Here is a 17,804-nt window from a genome sequence, read left to right on the forward strand (position 1 = left end):
GAAAACGGACGGATTTCTCAGGTTTTTACTACACATGAACACTTTTCACATTCTCCCGTGCAACGCAGGTGCTAGTCTTCCTTTGACGCAATGTCTTAAGGTCCTAGCTCATGTCCAAGACCCCAAAGCCAGCTAAAAAGTCAATAATCGATATCTAAAACTTTATTGTACTACTTCTTACCTGCTATACAACAACTTAGAAGTTTCATCAGTCTTCGACTATGGTGCTGTTAGTGTCTCCGCATACCGCAGCACGCGACATAGCTTTGCAGACGATAAATGTAACCGTTTCAGAGAGAAGAGCGACCAATGTGACGATCTGGCTTTAAGTCGATTTGATAAGAAATGACGAAAACGGACGGATTTCTCATGTTTTTACTACATATGAACACTTCTCACATTCTCCCGTGCAACGCAGCTGCTAGTTCTCCATTGATGCAAAATCTTAAGGGCCTAGCTCACGTCCAAGGCACCAAAGCCAGCTAAAAAGTCAATAATCGAAATCTAAAACGTTATTGTACTACTTCTTACTGGCTATTACATCAACTTAGAAGTTTCTTCTGTTTTCTACTATGGTGTTGTTAGTCTCTCCGCATACCGCAGCACGCGACATAGCTTTGCAGACGATAAATGTAACAAATGTAACCGTTTCAGAGAGAAGAGCGACCAATGTGACGATCTGGCTTTAAGTCGATTCGATAACAAATGACGAAAACGGACGGATTTCTCAGGGTTTTACTACATATGAACACTTTTCACATTCTCCCGTGCAACGCGGCTGCTATTCCTCCTTTCATGCAAAATCTTAAAGTCCTAGGTCATGTCCAAGGCAACAAAGAAGGCTAAAAATTCAATAATCGATAATTAAAACTTGAAGTCTACTACATTTTACTGGCTATTACATAGCAGACTAAAAAGTCAAAAATCGATAACTAAAACTTGAATTGTACTACTTCTTACTGGCTATTACATCGACTTAGAAGCTTCTTCTGTGTTCTACTATGGTGCTTTTAGTGTCTCCGCATACCGCAGGACGCGCCATAGCTTTGCAGACGATAAATGTAACCGTTTCAGAGATATGAGCGGCCAATGAGACGATCTGACATTAAGTCGATTCGATAACAAATGACGAAAACGGACGGATTTCTCAGGTTTTTACTACACATGAACACTTTTCACATTCTCCCGTGCAACGCAGCTGCTAGTCCTCCTTTGATGCAAAGTCTTAAGGTCCTAGCTCATGTCCAAGACCCCAATGCCAGCTAAAAAGTCAATAATCGATATCTAAAACGTTATTGTACTACTTTTTACTGGCTATTACGTCAACTTAGAAGTTTCATCATTGTTCTACTATGGTGCTGTTAGTGTCTCCGCATACCGCAGCACGCGACATAGCTTTGCAGACTATAAATGTAACCGTTTCAGAGAGAAGAGCGACCAATGTGACGATCTGGCATTAAGTCGATTTGATCAGAAATGACGAAAACGGACGGATTTCTCAGGTTTTTACTACACATGAACACTTTTCACATTCTCCCGTGCAACGCAGCTGCTAGTCCTCCTTAGATGCAAAGTCTTAAGGTCCTAGCTCATGTCCAAGACCCCAATGCCAGCTAAAAAGTCAATAATCGGTATCTATAACGTTATTGTACTACTTCTTACTGGCAATTACATCAACTTAGAAGTTTCATCTGTTTTCTACTATGGTGCTGTTAGTGTCTCCGCATACCGCAGCATGTGACATAGCTTTACAGACGATAAATGTAACCGTTTCAGAGAGAAGAGTGACCAATGCGACGATCTGGCTTTAAGTCGATTTGATGAGAAATGACGAAAACGGACGGATTTCTCAGGTTTTTACTACATATGAACACTTTTCACATTCTCCCGTGCAACGCAGCTGCTAGTCCTTTTGTGATGCAATATCTTAAGTTCCTAGGTCATGTCCAAGGCCCCAAAGCCAAATAAAAAGTCAATAATCGATATATAAAACGTTATTGTACTACTTTTTACTGGCTATTACATCAACTTAGAAGTTTCATCAGTGTTCTACTATGGTACTGTTAGTGTCTCCGCATACCGCAGCACGCGACATAGCTTTGCAGATGATAAATGTAATCGTTTCAGAGAGAAGAGCGGCCAATGTGACGTTCTGCCTTGAAGTCGATTTGATAAGAAATGACGAAAACTGACGGATTTCTCAGGTTTTTACTACATATGAACACTTTTCACATTCTCCCGTGCAACGCAGCTGCTAGTTCTCTTTTGATGCAAAATCTTAAGGTCCTAGCTCATGTCCAATACCCCAAAGCCAGCTAAAAAGTCAATAATCGGTATCTATAACGTTATTGTACCTCTTCTTACTGGCAATTACATAAACTTAGAAGTTTCATCTGTTTTCTACAATGGTGCTGTTAGTGTCTCCGCATAATGCAGCATGTGACATAGCTTTACAGACAATAAATGTAACCGTTTCAGAGAGAAGAGCGGCCAATGTGACGTTCTGGCTTTAAGTCGATTTGATAAGAAATGACGAAAACGGACTTATTTCTCAGGTTTTTACTACACATGAACACTTTTCACATTCTCCCGTGCAACGCAGCTGCTAAACCTCCTTTGATGCAATGTCTTAAGGTCCTAGAACATGTCCAATACCCCAAAGCCAGCTAAAAAGTCAATAATCGGTATCTATAACGTTATTGTACCTCTTCTTACTGGCAATTACATCAACTTAGAAGTTTCATCTGTTTTCTACTATGGTGCTGTTAGTGTCTCCGCATAATGCAGCACGTGACATAGCTTTACAGACGATAAATGTAACCGTTTCAGAGAGAAGAGCGGCCAATGTGACGTTCTGGCTTTAAGTCGATTTGATAAGAAATGACGAAAACGGACTTATTTCTCAGGTTTTTACTACACATGAACACTTTTCACATTCTCCCGTGCAACGCAGCTGCAAAACCTCCTTTGATGCAATGTCTTAAGGTCCTAGATCATGTCCAAGACCCCAAAGCCAGCTAAAAAGTCAATAATCAATATCTAAAACGTTATTGTACTACTTCTTACTGGCTATTACATCAACTTAGAATTTCATCTGTGTTCTACTATGGTGCTGTTAGTGTCTCCGCATACCGCTGCACGCGACATAGCTTTTCAGATGATAAATGTAACAGTTTAAGAGAGAAGAGAGACCAATGTGACGATCTGGCTTTAAGTCGATTTGATAAGAAATGACGAAAACTGAAGGATTTCTCAGGTTTTTACTACATATGAACACTTTTCACATTCTCCCGTGCAACGCAGCTGCTAGTCCTCCTTTGATGCAAAATCTTAAGGCCCTAGCTCAATTCCAAGGCCCCAAAGCTAGCTAAAAAGTCAATAATCGATATCTAAAACGTTATTGCACTACTTCTTACTGGCAATTACTACAACTTAGAAGCTTCTTCTGTGTTCTACTATGGTGCTGTTAGTGTCTCGGCATACCGCAGCACGCGACCTATCTTTGTAGGCGATAAATTTTACCGTTTCAGAGAGAAGAGCGACCAATGTGACGTTCTGGCTTTAAGTCGATTTGATAAGAAATGACGAAAACGGACGGATTTCTCAGGTTTTTACTACACATGAACACTTTTCACATTCTCCCGTGCAACGCAGCTGCTAAACCTCCTTTGATGCAATGTCATAAGGTCCTAGATCATGTCCAAGACCCCAAAGCCAGCTAAAAAGTCAATAATCGATATCTAAAACGTTATTGTACTACTTCTTACTGGCTATTACATCAACTTAGAAGTTTCATCAGTGTTCTACTATGGTGCTGTTACTGTCTCCGCATACCGCAGCACGCGACATAGCTTTGCAGACGATAAATGTAACCGTTTCAGAGAGAAGAGCTACCAATGTGACGATCTGGCTTTAAGTCGATTTGATAAGAAATGACGAAAACGGACGGATTTCTCAGGTTTTTACTACATATGAACACTTTTCACATTCTCCCGTGCAACGCAGCTGCTAGTCCTCCTTTGATGAAAGGTCTGAAGGTCCTAGCTCTTGTTCAAGATCCCAATGCCAGCTAAAAAGTCAAAAATCGATATCTAAAACGTTATTGTACTACTTCTTACTGGCTATTACATCAACTTAGAAGTTTCATCAGTGTTCTACAATGGTGCTGTTAGTGTCTCCGCATGCCGCAGCACGTGACATAGCTTTGCAGACAATAAATGTAACCGTTTCAGAGAGAAGAGCGACCAATGTGACGATCTGGCTTTAAGTCGATTTGATAAGAAGTGATGAAAACGGACGGATTTCTCATGTTTTTACTACATATGAACACTTTTCACATTCTCCCGTGCAACGCAGCTGCTAGTTCTCCATTGATGCAAAATCTTAAGGTACTAGCTCAAGTCCAAGGCCCCAAATCCAGCTAAAAAGTCAATAATCGAAATCTAAAACGTTATTGTACTACTTCTTACTGGCTATTACATCAACTTAGAAGTTTCATCAGTGTTCTACTATGACGCTGTTTGTCTCTCCGCATACCGCAGCACGCAACATAGCTTTGCAGACGAGAAATGTAACAAATGTAACCGTTTCAGAGAGAAGAGCGCCCAATGTGACGATCTGGCTTTAAGTCGATTTGATAAGAAATGACGAAAACGGACGGATTTCTCAGGTTTTTACTACATATGAACACTTTTCACATTCTGCCGTGCAACGCAGCCGCTAGTCCTCCTTTGATGAAAGTTTGGAAGGTCCTAGCTCATGTTCAAGACCCCAATGCCAGCTAAAAAGTCAATAATCGATATCTAAAGCGTTATTGTACTACTTCTTACTGGCTATTACATCACCTTAGAAGTTTCATCAGTGTTCTACTATGGTGCTGTTAGTGTCTCCGCATGCCGCAGCACGCGACATAGCTTTGCAGACGATAAATGTAACCGTTTCAGAGAGAAGAGCGACCAATGTGACGATCTGGCTTTAAGTCGATTTGATAAGAAGTGATGAAAACGGACGGATTTCTCGTGTTTTTACTACATATGAACACTTTTCACATTCTCCCGTGCAACGCAGCTGCTAGTTCTCCATTGATGCAAAATCTTAAGGTACTAGCTCAAGTCCAAGGCCCCAAATCCAGCTAAAAAGTCAATAATCGAAATCTAAAACGTTATTGTACTACTTCTTACTGGCTATTACATCAACTTAGAAGTTTCATCAGTGTTCTACTATGGTGCTGTTTGTCTCTCCGCATACCGCAGCACGCAACATAGCTTTGCAGACGAGAAATGTAACAAATGTAACCGTTTCAGAGAGAAGAGCGACCAATGTGACGATCTGGCTTTAAGTCGATTTGATAAGAAATGACGAAAACGGACGTATTTCTCAGGTTTTTACTACACATGAACACTTTTCACATTCTCCCGTGCAACGCAGCTGCTAGTCTTCCTTTGACGCAATGTCTTAAGGTCCTAGCTCATGTCCAAGACCCCAAAGCCAGCTAAAAAGTCAATAATCGATATCTAAAACTTTATTGTACTACTTCTTACCTGCTATTACATCAACTTAGAAGTTTCATCAGTCTTCTACTATGGTGCTGTTAGTGTCTCCGCATACCGCAGCACGCGACATAGCTTTGCAGACGATAAATGTAACCGTTTCAGAGAGAAGAGCGACCAATGTGACGATCTGGCTTTAAGTCGATTTGATAAGAAATGACGAAAACGGACGGATTTCTCATGTTTTTACTACATATGAACACTTTTCACATTCTTCCGTGCAACGCAGCTGCTAGTTCTCCATTGATGCAAAATCTTAAGGGCCTAGCTCACGTCCAAGGCACCAAAGCCAGCTAAAAAGTCAATAATCGAAATCTAAAACGTTATTGTACTACTTCTTACTGGCTATTACATCAACTTAGAAGTTTCATCTGTTTTCTACTATGGTGTTGTTAGTCTCTCCGCGTACCGCAGCACGCGACATAGCTTTGCAGACGATAAATGTAACAAATGTAACCGTTTCAGAGAGAAGAGCGACCAATGTGACGATCTGGCTTTAAGTCGATTCGATAACAAATGACGAAAACGGACGGATTTCTCAGGGTTTTACTACATATGAACACTTTTCACATTCTCCCGTGCAACGCGGCTGCTATTCCTCCTTTCATGCAAAATCTTAAAGTCCTAGGTCATGTCCAAGGCAACAAAGAAGGCTAAAAATTCAATAATCGATAATTAAAACTTGAAGTCTACTACATTTTACTGGCTATTACATAGCAGACTAAAAAGTCAAAAATCGATAACTAAAACTTGAATTGTACTACTTCTTACTGGCTATTACATCGACTTAGAAGCTTCTTCTGTGTTCTACTTTGGTGCTTTTAGTGTCTCCGCATACCGCAGGACGCGCCATAGCTTTGCAGACGATAAATGTAACCGTTTCAGAGATATGAGCGGCCAATGAGACGATCTGACATTAAGTCGATTCGATAACAAATGACGAAAACGGACGGATTTCTCAGTTTTTTAGTACACATGAACACTTTTCACATTCTCCCGTGCAACGCAGCTGCTAGCCCTCCTTTGATGCAATGTCTTAAGGTCCTAGCTCATGTCCAAGACCCCAAAGCCAGCTAAAAAGTCAATAATCGATATCTAAAACGTTATTGTACTACTTCTTACTGGCTAATACATCAACTTAGAAGTTTCATCAGTGTTCTACTATGGTGCTGTTAGTGTCTCCGCATACCGCAGCACGCGACATAGCTTTGCAGACGATAAATGTAACCGTTTCAGAGAGAAGAGCGAGCAATATGACGAACTGGCTTTAAGTCGATTTGATAAGAAATGACGAAAACGGACGGATTTCTCAGGTTTTTACTACATATGAACACTTTTCACTTTCTCCCGTGCAACGCAGCTGCTAGTTCTCCTTTGATGCAAAATCTTAAGGTCCTAGCTCATGTCCAAGGCCCCAAAGCCAGCTAAAAAGTCAATAATCGATATCTAAAACGTTATTGTACTACTTCTTACTGGCTATTACATCAACTTAGAAGTTTCATCAGTGTTCTACTATGGTGCTGTTAGTGTCTCCGCATATCGCAGCATGCGACATAGCTTTGCAGACGATAAATGTAACCGTTTCAGAGAGAAGAGCGACCAATGTGACGATCTGGCTTTAAGTCGACTTGATCAGAAATGACGATAACGGACGGATTTCTCAGGTTTTTACTACACATGAACACTTTTCACATTCTCCCGTGCAACGCAGCTGCTAGTCCTCCTTTGATGCAAAGTCTTAAGGTCCTAGCTCATGTCCAAGACCCCAATGCCAGCTAAAAAGTCAATAATCGATATCTAAAACGTTATTGTACTACTTTTAACTGGCTATTACGTCAACTTAGAAGTTTCATCATTGTTCTACTATGGTGCTGTTAGTGTCTCCGCATACCGCAGCACGCGACATAGCTTTGCAGACTATAAATGTAACCGTTTCAGAGAGAAGAGCGACCAATGTGACGATCTGGCATTAAGTCGATTTGATCAGAAATGACGAAAACGGACGGATTTCTCAGGTTTTTCTACACATGAACACTTTTCACATTCTCCCGTGCAACGCAGCTGCTAGTCCTCCTTTGATGCAAAGTCTTAAGGTCCTAGCTCATGTCCAAGACCCCAATGCCAGCTAAAAAGTCAATAATCGGTATCTATAACGTTATTGTACTACTTCTTACTGGCAATTACATCAACTTAGAAGTTTCATCTGTTTTCTACTATGGTGCTGTTAGTGTCTCCGCATACCGCAGCATGTGACATAGCTTTACAGACGATAAATGTAACCGTTTCAGAGAGAAGAGTGACCAATGCGACGATCTGGCTTTAAGTCGATTTGATGAGAAATGACGAAAACGGACGGATTTCTCAGGTTTTTACTACATATGAACACTTTTCACATTCTCCCGTGCAACGCAGCTGCTAGTCCTTTTGTGATGCAATATCTTAAGTTCCTAGGTCATGTCCAAGGCCCCAAAGCCAAATAAAAAGTCAATAATCGATATATAAAACGTTATTGTACTACTTTTTACTGGCTATTACATCAACTTAGAAGTTTCATCAGTGTTCTACTATGGTACTGTTAGTGTCTCCGCATACCGCAGCACGCGACATAGCTTTGCAGACGATAAATGTAATCGTTTCAGAGAGAAGCCAATGTGACGTTCTGCCTTGAAGTCGATTTGATAAGAAATGACGAAAACTGACGGATTTCTCAGGTTTTTACTACATATGAACACTTTTCACATTCTCCCGTGCAACGCAGCTGCTAGTTCTCTTTTGATGCAAAATCTTAAGGTCCTAGCTCATGTCCAGTACCCCAAAGCCAGCTAAAAACTCAATAATCGGTATCTATAACGTTATTGTACCTCTTCTTACTGGCAATTACATCAACTTAGAAGTTTCATCTGTTTTCTACTATGGTGCTGTTAGTGTCTCCGCATAATGCAGCACGTGACATAGCTTTACAGACGATAAATGTAACCGTTTCAGAGAGAAGAGCGGCCAATGTGACGTTCTGGCTTTAAGTCGATTTGATAAGAAATGACGAAAACGGACTTATTTCTCAGGTTTTTACTACACATGAACACTTTTCACATTCTCCCGTGCAACGCAGCTGCTAAACCTCCTTTGATGCAATGTCTTAAGGTCCTAGATCATGTCCAAGACCCCAAAGCCAGCTAAAAAGTCAATAATCAATATCTAAAACGTTATTGTACTACTTCTTACTGGCAATTACATCAACTTAGAATTTCATCTGTGTTCTACTATGGTGCTGTTAGTGTCTCCGCATACCGCTGCACGCGACATAGCTTTTCAGATGATAAATGTAACAGTTTCAGAGAGAAGAGAGACCAATGTGACGATCTGGCTTTAAGTCGATTTGATAAGAAATGACGAAAACTGAAGGATTTCTCAGGTTTTTACTACATATGAACACTTTTCACATTCTCCCGTGCAACGCAGCTGCTAGTCCTCCTTTGATGCAAAATCTTAAGGCCCTAGCTCAATTCCAAGGCCCCAAAGCTAGCTAAAAAGTCAATAATCGATATCTAAAACGTTATTGCACTACTTCTTACTGGCAATTACTACAACCTAGAAGCTTCTTCTGTGTTCTACTATGGTGCTGTTAGTGTCTCGGCATACCGCAGCACGCGACCTATCTTTGTAGGCGATAAATTTTACCGTTTCAGAGAGAAGAGCGGCCAATGTGACGTTCTGGCTTTAAGTCGATTTGATAAGAAATGACGAAAACGGACGGATTTCTCAGGTTTTTACTACACATGAACACTTTTCACATTCTCCCGTGCAACGCAGCTGCTAAACCTCCTTTGATGCAATGTCTTAAGGTCCTAGATCATGTCCAAGACCCCAAAGCCAGCTAAAAAGTCAATAATCGATATCTAAAACGTTATTGTACTACTTCTTACTGGCTATTACATCAACTTAGAAGTTTCATCAGTGTTCTACTATGGTGCTGTTACTGTCTCCGCATACCGCAGCACGCGACATAGCTTTGCAGACGATAAATGTAACCGTTTCAGAGAGAAGAGCTACCAATGTGACGATCTGGCTTTAAGTCGATTTGATAAGAAATGACGAAAACGGACGGATTTCTCAGGTTTTTACTACATATGAACACTTTTCACATTCTCCCGTGCAACGCAGCTGCTAGTCCTCCTTTGATGAAAGGTCTGAAGGTCCTAGCTCTTGTTCAAGATCCCAATGCCAGCTAAAAAGTCAAAAATCGATATCTAAAACGTTATTGTACTACTTCTTACTGGCTATTACATCAACTTAGAAGTTTCATCAGTGTTCTACAATGGTGCTGTTAGTGTCTCCGCATGCCGCAGCACGTGACATAGCTTTGCAGACGATAAATGTAGCCGTTTCAGAGAGAAGAGCGACCAATGTGACGATCTGGCTTTAAGTCGATTTGATAAGAAGTGATGAAAACGGACGGATTTCTCATGTTTTTACTACATATGAACACTTTTCACATTCTCCCGTGCAACGCAGCTGCTAGTTCTCCATTGATGCAAAATCTTAAGGTACTAGCTCAAGTCCAAGGCCCCAAATCCAGCTAAAAAGTCAATAATCGAAATCTAAAACGTTATTGTACTACTTCTTACTGGCTATTACATCAACTTAGAAGTTTCATCAGTGTTCTACTATGGTGCTGTTAGTGTCTCCGCATGCCGCAGCACGCGACATAGCTTTGCAGACGATAAATGTAACCGTTTCAGAGAGAAGAGCGACCAATGTGACGATCTGGCTTTAAGTCGATTTGATAAGAAGTGACGAAAACGGACGGATTTCTCATGTTTTTACTACATATGAACACTTTTCACATTCTCCCGTGCAACGCAGCTGCTAGTTCTCCATTGATGCAAAATCTTAAGGTACTAGCTCAAGTCCAAGGCCCCAAATCCAGCTAAAAAGTCAATAATCGAAATCTAAGACGTTATTGTACTACTTCTTACTGGCTATTACATCAACTTAGAAGTTTCATCAGTGTTCTACTATGGTGCTGTTTGTCTCTCCGCATACCGCAGTACGCAACATAGCTTTGCAGACGAGAAATGTAACAAATGTAACCGTTTCAGAGAGAAGAGCGACCAATGTGACGATCTGGCTTTAAGTCGATTTGATAAGAAATGACGAAAACGGACGGATTTCTCAGGTTTTTACTACACATGAACACTTTTCACATTCTCCCGTGCAACGCAGCTGCTAGTCTTCCTTTGACGCAATGTCTTAAGGTCCTAGCTCATGTCCAAGACCCCAAAGCCAGCTAAAAAGTCAATAATCGATATCTAAAACGTTATTGTACTACTTCTTACCTGCTATTACATCAACTTAGAAGTTTCATCAGTCTTCTACTATGGTGCTGTTAGTGTCTCCGCATACCGCAGCACGCGACATAGCTTTGCAGACGATAAATGTAACCGTTTCAGAGAGAAGAGCGACCAATGTGACGATCTGGCTTTAAGTCGATTTGATAAGAAATGACGAAAACGGACGGATTTCTCATGTTTTTACTACATATGAACACTTTTCACATTCTCCCGTGCAACGCAGCTGCTAGTTCTCCATTGATGCAAAATCTTAAGGTCCTAGCTCACGTCCAAGGCACCAAAGCCAGCTAAAAAGTCAATAATCGATATCTAAAACGTTATTGTACTACTTCTTACTGGCTATTACATCAACTTAGAAGTTTCATCTGTTTTCTACTATGGTGTTGTTAGTCTCTCCGCATACCGCAGCACGCGACATAGCTTTGCAGACGATAAATGTAACAAATGTAACCGTTTCAGAGAGAAGAGCGACCAATGTGACGATCTGGCTTTAAGTCGATTTGATAAGAAATGACGAAAACGGACGGATTTCTCAGGTTTTTACTACACATGAACACTTTTCACATTCTCCCGTGCAACGCAGCTGCTAAACCTCCTTTGATGCAATGTCTTAAGGTCCTAGATCATGTCCAAGACCCCAAAGCCAGCTAAAAAGTCAATAATCGATATCTAAAACGTTATTGTACTACTTCTTACTGGCTATTACATCAACTTAGAAGTTTCATCAGTGTTCTACTATGGTGCTGTTACTGTCTCCGCACACCGCAGCACGCGACATAGCTTTGCAGACGATAAATGTAACCGTTTCAGAGAGAAGAGCTACCAATGTGACGATCTGGCTTTAAGTCGATTTGATAAGAAATGACGAAAACGGACGGATTTCTCAGGTTTTTACTACATATGAACACTTTTCACATTCTCCCGTGCAACGCAGCTGCTAGTCCTCCTTTGATGAAAGGTCTGAAGGTCCTAGCTCTTGTTCAAGATCCCAATGCCAGCTAAAAAGTCAAAAATCGATATCTAAAACGTTATTGTACTACTTCTTACTGGCTATTACATCAACTTAGAAGTTTCATCAGTGTTCTACAATGGTGCTGTTAGTGTCTCCGCATGCCGCAGCACGTGACATAGCTTTGCAGACGATAAATGTAGCCGTTTCAGAGAGAAGAGCGACCAATGTGACGATCTGGCTTTAAGTCGATTTGATAAGAAGTGATGAAAACGGACGGATTTCTCATGTTTTTACTACATATGAACACTTTTCACATTCTCCCGTGCAACGCAGCTGCTAGTTCTCCATTGATGCAAAATCTTAAGGTACTAGCTCAAGTCCAAGGCCCCAAATCCAGCTAAAAAGTCAATAATCGAAATCTAAAACGTTATTGTACTACTTCTTACTGGCTATTACATCAACTTAGAAGTTTCATCAGTGTTCTACTATGGTGCTGTTAGTGTCTCCGCATGCCGCAGCACGTGACATAGCTTTGCAGACGATAAATGTAACCGTTTCAGAGAGAAGAGCGACCAATGTGACGATCTGGCTTTAAGTCGATTTGATAAGAAGTGACGAAAACGGACGGATTTCTCATGTTTTTACTACATATGAACACTTTTCACATTCTCCCGTGCAACGCAGCTGCTAGATCTCCATTGATGCAAAATCTTAAGGTACTAGCTCAAGTCCAAGGCCCCAAATCCAGCTAAAAAGTCAATAATCGAAATCTAAAACGTTATTGTACTACTTCTTACTGGCTATTACATCAACTTAGAAGTTTCATCAGTGTTCTACTATGGTGCTGTTTGTCTCTCCGCATACCGCAGTACGCAACATAGCTTTGCAGACGAGAAATGTAACAAATGTAACCGTTTCAGAGAGAAGAGCGACCAATGTGACGATCTGGCTTTAAGTCGATTTGATAAGAAATGACGAAAACGGACGGATTTCTCAGGTTTTTACTACACATGAACACTTTTCACATTCTCCCGTGCAACGCAGCTGCTAGTCTTCCTTTGACGCAATGTCTTAAGGTCCTAGCTCATGTCCAAGACCCCAAAGCCAGCTAAAAAGTCAATAATCGATATCTAAAACGTTATTGTACTACTTCTTACTGGCTATTACATCAACTTAGAAGTTTCATCAGTCTTCTACTATGGTGCTGTTAGTGTCTCCGCATACCGCAGCACGCGACATAGCTTTGCAGACGATAAATGTAACCGTTTCAGAGAGAAGAGCGACCAATGTGACGATCTGGCTTTAAGTCGATTTGATAAGAAATGACGAAAACGGACGGATTTCTCAGGTTTTTACTACACATGAACACTTTTCACATTCTCCCGTGCAACGCAGCTGCTAGTCCTTTTGTGATGCAATATCTTAAGTTCCTAGGTCATGTCCAAGGCCCCAAAGCCAAATAAAAAGTCAATAATCGATATATAAAACGTTATTGTACTACTTTTTACTGGCTATTACATCAACTTAGAAGTTTCATCAGTGTTCTACTATGGTACTGTTAGTGTCTCCGCATACCGCAGCACGCGACATAGCTTTGCAGACGATAAATGTAATCGTTTCAGAGAGAAGAGAAGCCAATGTGACGTTCTGCCTTGAAGTCGATTTGATAAGAAATGACGAAAACTGACGGATTTCTCAGGTTTTTACTACATATGAACACTTTTCACATTCTCCCGTGCAACGCAGCTGCTAGTTCTCTTTTGATGCAAAATCTTAAGGTCCTAGCTCATGTCCAATACCCCAAAGCCAGCTAAAAAGTCAATAATCGGTATCTATAACGTTATTGTACCTCTTCTTACTGGCAATTACATCAACTTAGAAGTTTCATCTGTTTTCTACTATGGTGCTGTTAGTGTCTCCGCATAATGCAGCACGTGACATAGCTTTACAGACGATAAATGTAACCGTTTCAGAGAGAAGAGCGGCCAATGTGACGTTCTGGCTTTAAGTCGATTTGATAAGAAATGACGAAAACGGACTTATTTCTCAGGTTTTTACTACACATGAACACTTTTCACATTCTCCCGTGCAACGCAGCTGCTAAACCTCCTTTGATGCAATGTCTTAAGGTCCTAGATCATGTCCAAGACCCCAAAGCCAGCTAAAAAGTCAATAATCAATATCTAAAACGTTATTGTACTACTTCTTACTGGCAATTACATCAACTTAGAATTTCATCTGTGTTCTACTATGGTGCTGTTAGTGTCTCCGCATACCGCTGCACGCGACATAGCTTTTCAGATGATAAATGTAACAGTTTCAGAGAGAAGAGAGACCAATGTGACGATCTGGCTTTAAGTCGATTTGATAAGAAATGACGAAAACTGAAGGATTTCTCAGGTTTTTACTACATATGAACACTTTTCACATTCTCCCGTGCAACGCAGCTGCTAGTCCTCCTTTGATGCAAAATCTTAAGGCCCTAGCTCAATTCCAAGGCCCCAAAGCTAGCTAAAAAGTCAATAATCGATATCTAAAACGTTATTGCACTACTTCTTACTGGCAATTACTACAACTTAGAAGCTTCTTCTGTGTTCTACTATGGTGCTGTTAGTGTCTCGGCATACCGCAGCACGCGACCTATCTTTGTAGGCGATAAATGTTACCGTTTCAGAGAGAAGAGCGGCCAATGTGACGTTCTGGCTTTAAGTCGATTTGATAAGAAATGACGAAAACGGACGGATTTCTCAGGTTTTTACTACACATGAACACTTTTCACATTCTCCCGTGCAACGCAGCTGCTAGTCTTCCTTTGACGCAATGTCTTAAGGTCCTAGCTCATGTGCAAGACCCCAAAGCCAGCTAAAAAGTCAATAATCGATATCTAAAACTTTATTGTACTACTTCTTACCTGCTATTACATCAACTTAGAAGTTTCATCAGTCTTCTACTATGGTGCTGTTAGTGTCTCCGCATACCGCAGCACGCGACATAGCTTTGCAGACGATAAATGTAACCGATTCAGAGAGAAGAGCGACCAATGTGACGATCTGGCTTTAAGTCGATTTGATAAGAAATGACGAAAACGGACGGATTTCTCATGTTTTTACTACATATGAACACTTTTCACATTCTTCCGTGCAACGCAGCTGCTAGTTCTCCATTGATGCAAAATCTTAAGGGCCAAGCTCACGTCCAAGGCACCAAAGCCAGCTAAAAAGTCAATAATCGAAATCTAAAACGTTATTGTACTACTTCTTACTGGCTATTACATCAACTTAGAAGTTTCATCTGTTTTCTACTATGGTGTTGTTAGTCTCTCCGCGTACCGCAGCACGCGACATAGCTTTGCAGACGATAAATGTAACAAATGTAACCGTTTCAGAGAGAAGAGCGACCAATGTGACGATCTGGCTTTAAGTCGATTCGATAACAAATGACGAAAACGGACGGATTTCTCAGGGTTTTACTACATATGAACACTTTTCACATTCTCCCGTGCAACGCGGCTGCTATTCCTCCTTTCATGCAAAATCTTAAAGTCCTAGGTCATGTCCAAGGCAACAAAGAAGGCTAAAAATTCAATAATCGATAATTAAAACTTGAAGTGTACTACATTTTACTGGCTATTACATAGCAGACTAAAAAGTCAAAAATCGATAACTAAAACTTGAATTGTACTACTTCTTACTGGCTATTACATCGACTTAGAAGCTTCTTCTGTGTTCTACTATGGTGCTTTTAGTGTCTCCGCATACCGCAGGACGCGCCATAGCTTTGCAGACGATAAATGTAACCGTTTCAGAGATATGAGCGGCCAATGAGACGATCTGACATTAAGTCGATTCGATAACAAATGACGAAAACGGACGGATTTCTCAGGTTTTTAGTACACATGAACACTTTTCACATTCTCCCGTGCAACGCAGCTGCTAGCCCTCCTTTGATGCAATGTCTTAAGGTCCTAGCTCATGTCCAAGACCCCAAAGCCAGCTAAAAAGTCAATAATCGATATCTAAAACGTTATTGTACTACTTCTTACTGGCTAATACATCAACTTAGAAGTTTCATCAGTGTTCTACTATGGTGCTGTTAGTGTCTCCGCATACCGCAGCACGCGACATAGCTTTGCAGACGATAAATGTAACAGTTTCAGAGAGAAGAGCGAGCAATATGACGAACTGGCTTTAAGTCGATTTGATAAGAAATGACGAAAACGGACGGATTTCTCAGGTTTTTACTACATATGAACACTTTTCACTTTCTCCCGTGCAACGCAGCTGCTAGTTCTCCTTTGATGCAAAATCTTAAGGTCCTAGCTCATGTCCAAGGCCCCAAAGCCAGCTAAAAAGTCAATAATCGATATCTAAAACGTTATTGTACTACTTCTTACTGGCTATTACATCAACTTAGAAGTTTCATCAGTGTTCTACTATGGTGCTGTTAGTGTCTCCGCATATCGCAGCACGCGACATAGCTTTGCAGACGATAAATGTAACCGTTTCAGAGAGAAGAGCGACCAATGTGACGACCTGGCTTTAAGTCGATTTGATCAGAAATGACGATAACGGACGGATTTCTCAGGTTTTTACTACACATGAACACTTTTCACATTCTCCCGTGCAACGCAGCTGCTAGTCCTCCTTTGATGCAAAGTCTTAAGGTCCTAGCTCATGTCCAAGACCCCAATGCCAGCTAAAAAGTCAATAATCGATATCTAAAACGTTATTGTACTACTTTTTACTGGCTATTACATCAACTTAGAAGTTTCATCATTGTTCTACTATGGTGCTGTTAGTGTCTCCGCATACCGCAGCACGCGACATAGCTTTGCAGACGATAAATGTAACCGTTTCAGAGAGAAGAGCGACCAATGTGACGATCTGGCTTTAAGTCGATTTGATAAGAAATGACGAAAACGGACGGATTTCTCATGTTTTTACTACATATGAACACTTTTCACATTCTCCCGTGCAACGCAGCTGCTAGTTCTCCATTGATGCAAAATCTTAAGGTCCTAGCTCACGTCCAAGGCACCAAAGCCAGCTAAAAAGTCAATAATCGATATCTAAAACGTTATTGTACTACTTCTTACTGGCTATTACATCAACTTAGAAGTTTCATCTGTTTTCTACTATGGTGTTGTTAGTCTCTCCGCATACCGCAGCACGCGACATAGCTTTGCAGACGATAAATGTAACAAATGTAACCGTTTCAGAGAGAAGAGCGACCAATGTGACGATCTGGCTTTAAGTCGATTTGATAAGAAATGACGAAAACGGACGGATTTCTCAGGTTTTTACTACACATGAACACTTTTCACATTCTCCCGTGCAACGCAGCTGCTAGTCCTTTTGTGATGCAATATCTTAAGTTCCTAGGTCATGTCCAAGGCCCCAAAGCCAAATAAAAAGTCAATAATCGATATATAAAACGTTATTGTACTACTTTTTACTGGCTATTACATCAACTTAGAAGTTTCATCAGTGTTCTACTATGGTACTGTTAGTGTCTCCGCATACCGCAGCACGCGACATAGCTTTGCAGACGATAAATGTAATCGTTTCAGAGAGAAGAGAAGCCAATGTGACGTTCTGCCTTGAAGTCGATTTGATAAGAAATGACGAAAACTGACGGATTTCTCAGGTTTTTACTACATATGAACACTTTTCACATTCTCCCGTGCAACGCAGCTGCTAGTTCTCTTTTGATGCAAAATCTTAAGGTCCTAGCTCATGTCCAATACCCCAAAGCCAGCTAAAAAGTCAATAATCGGTATCTATAACGTTATTGTACCTCTTCTTACTGGCAATTACATCAACTTAGAAGTTTCATCTGTTTTCTACTATGGTGCTGTTAGTGTCTCCGCATAATGCAGCACGTGACATAGCTTTACAGACGATAAATGTAACCGTTTCAGAGAGAAGAGCGGCCAATGTGACGTTCTGGCTT

This window comes from Schistocerca gregaria, unplaced genomic scaffold (assembly GCF_023897955.1).
Source record: "Schistocerca gregaria isolate iqSchGreg1 unplaced genomic scaffold, iqSchGreg1.2 ptg000281l, whole genome shotgun sequence".
Taxonomy (NCBI): Eukaryota; Metazoa; Arthropoda; class Insecta; order Orthoptera; family Acrididae; genus Schistocerca; species Schistocerca gregaria.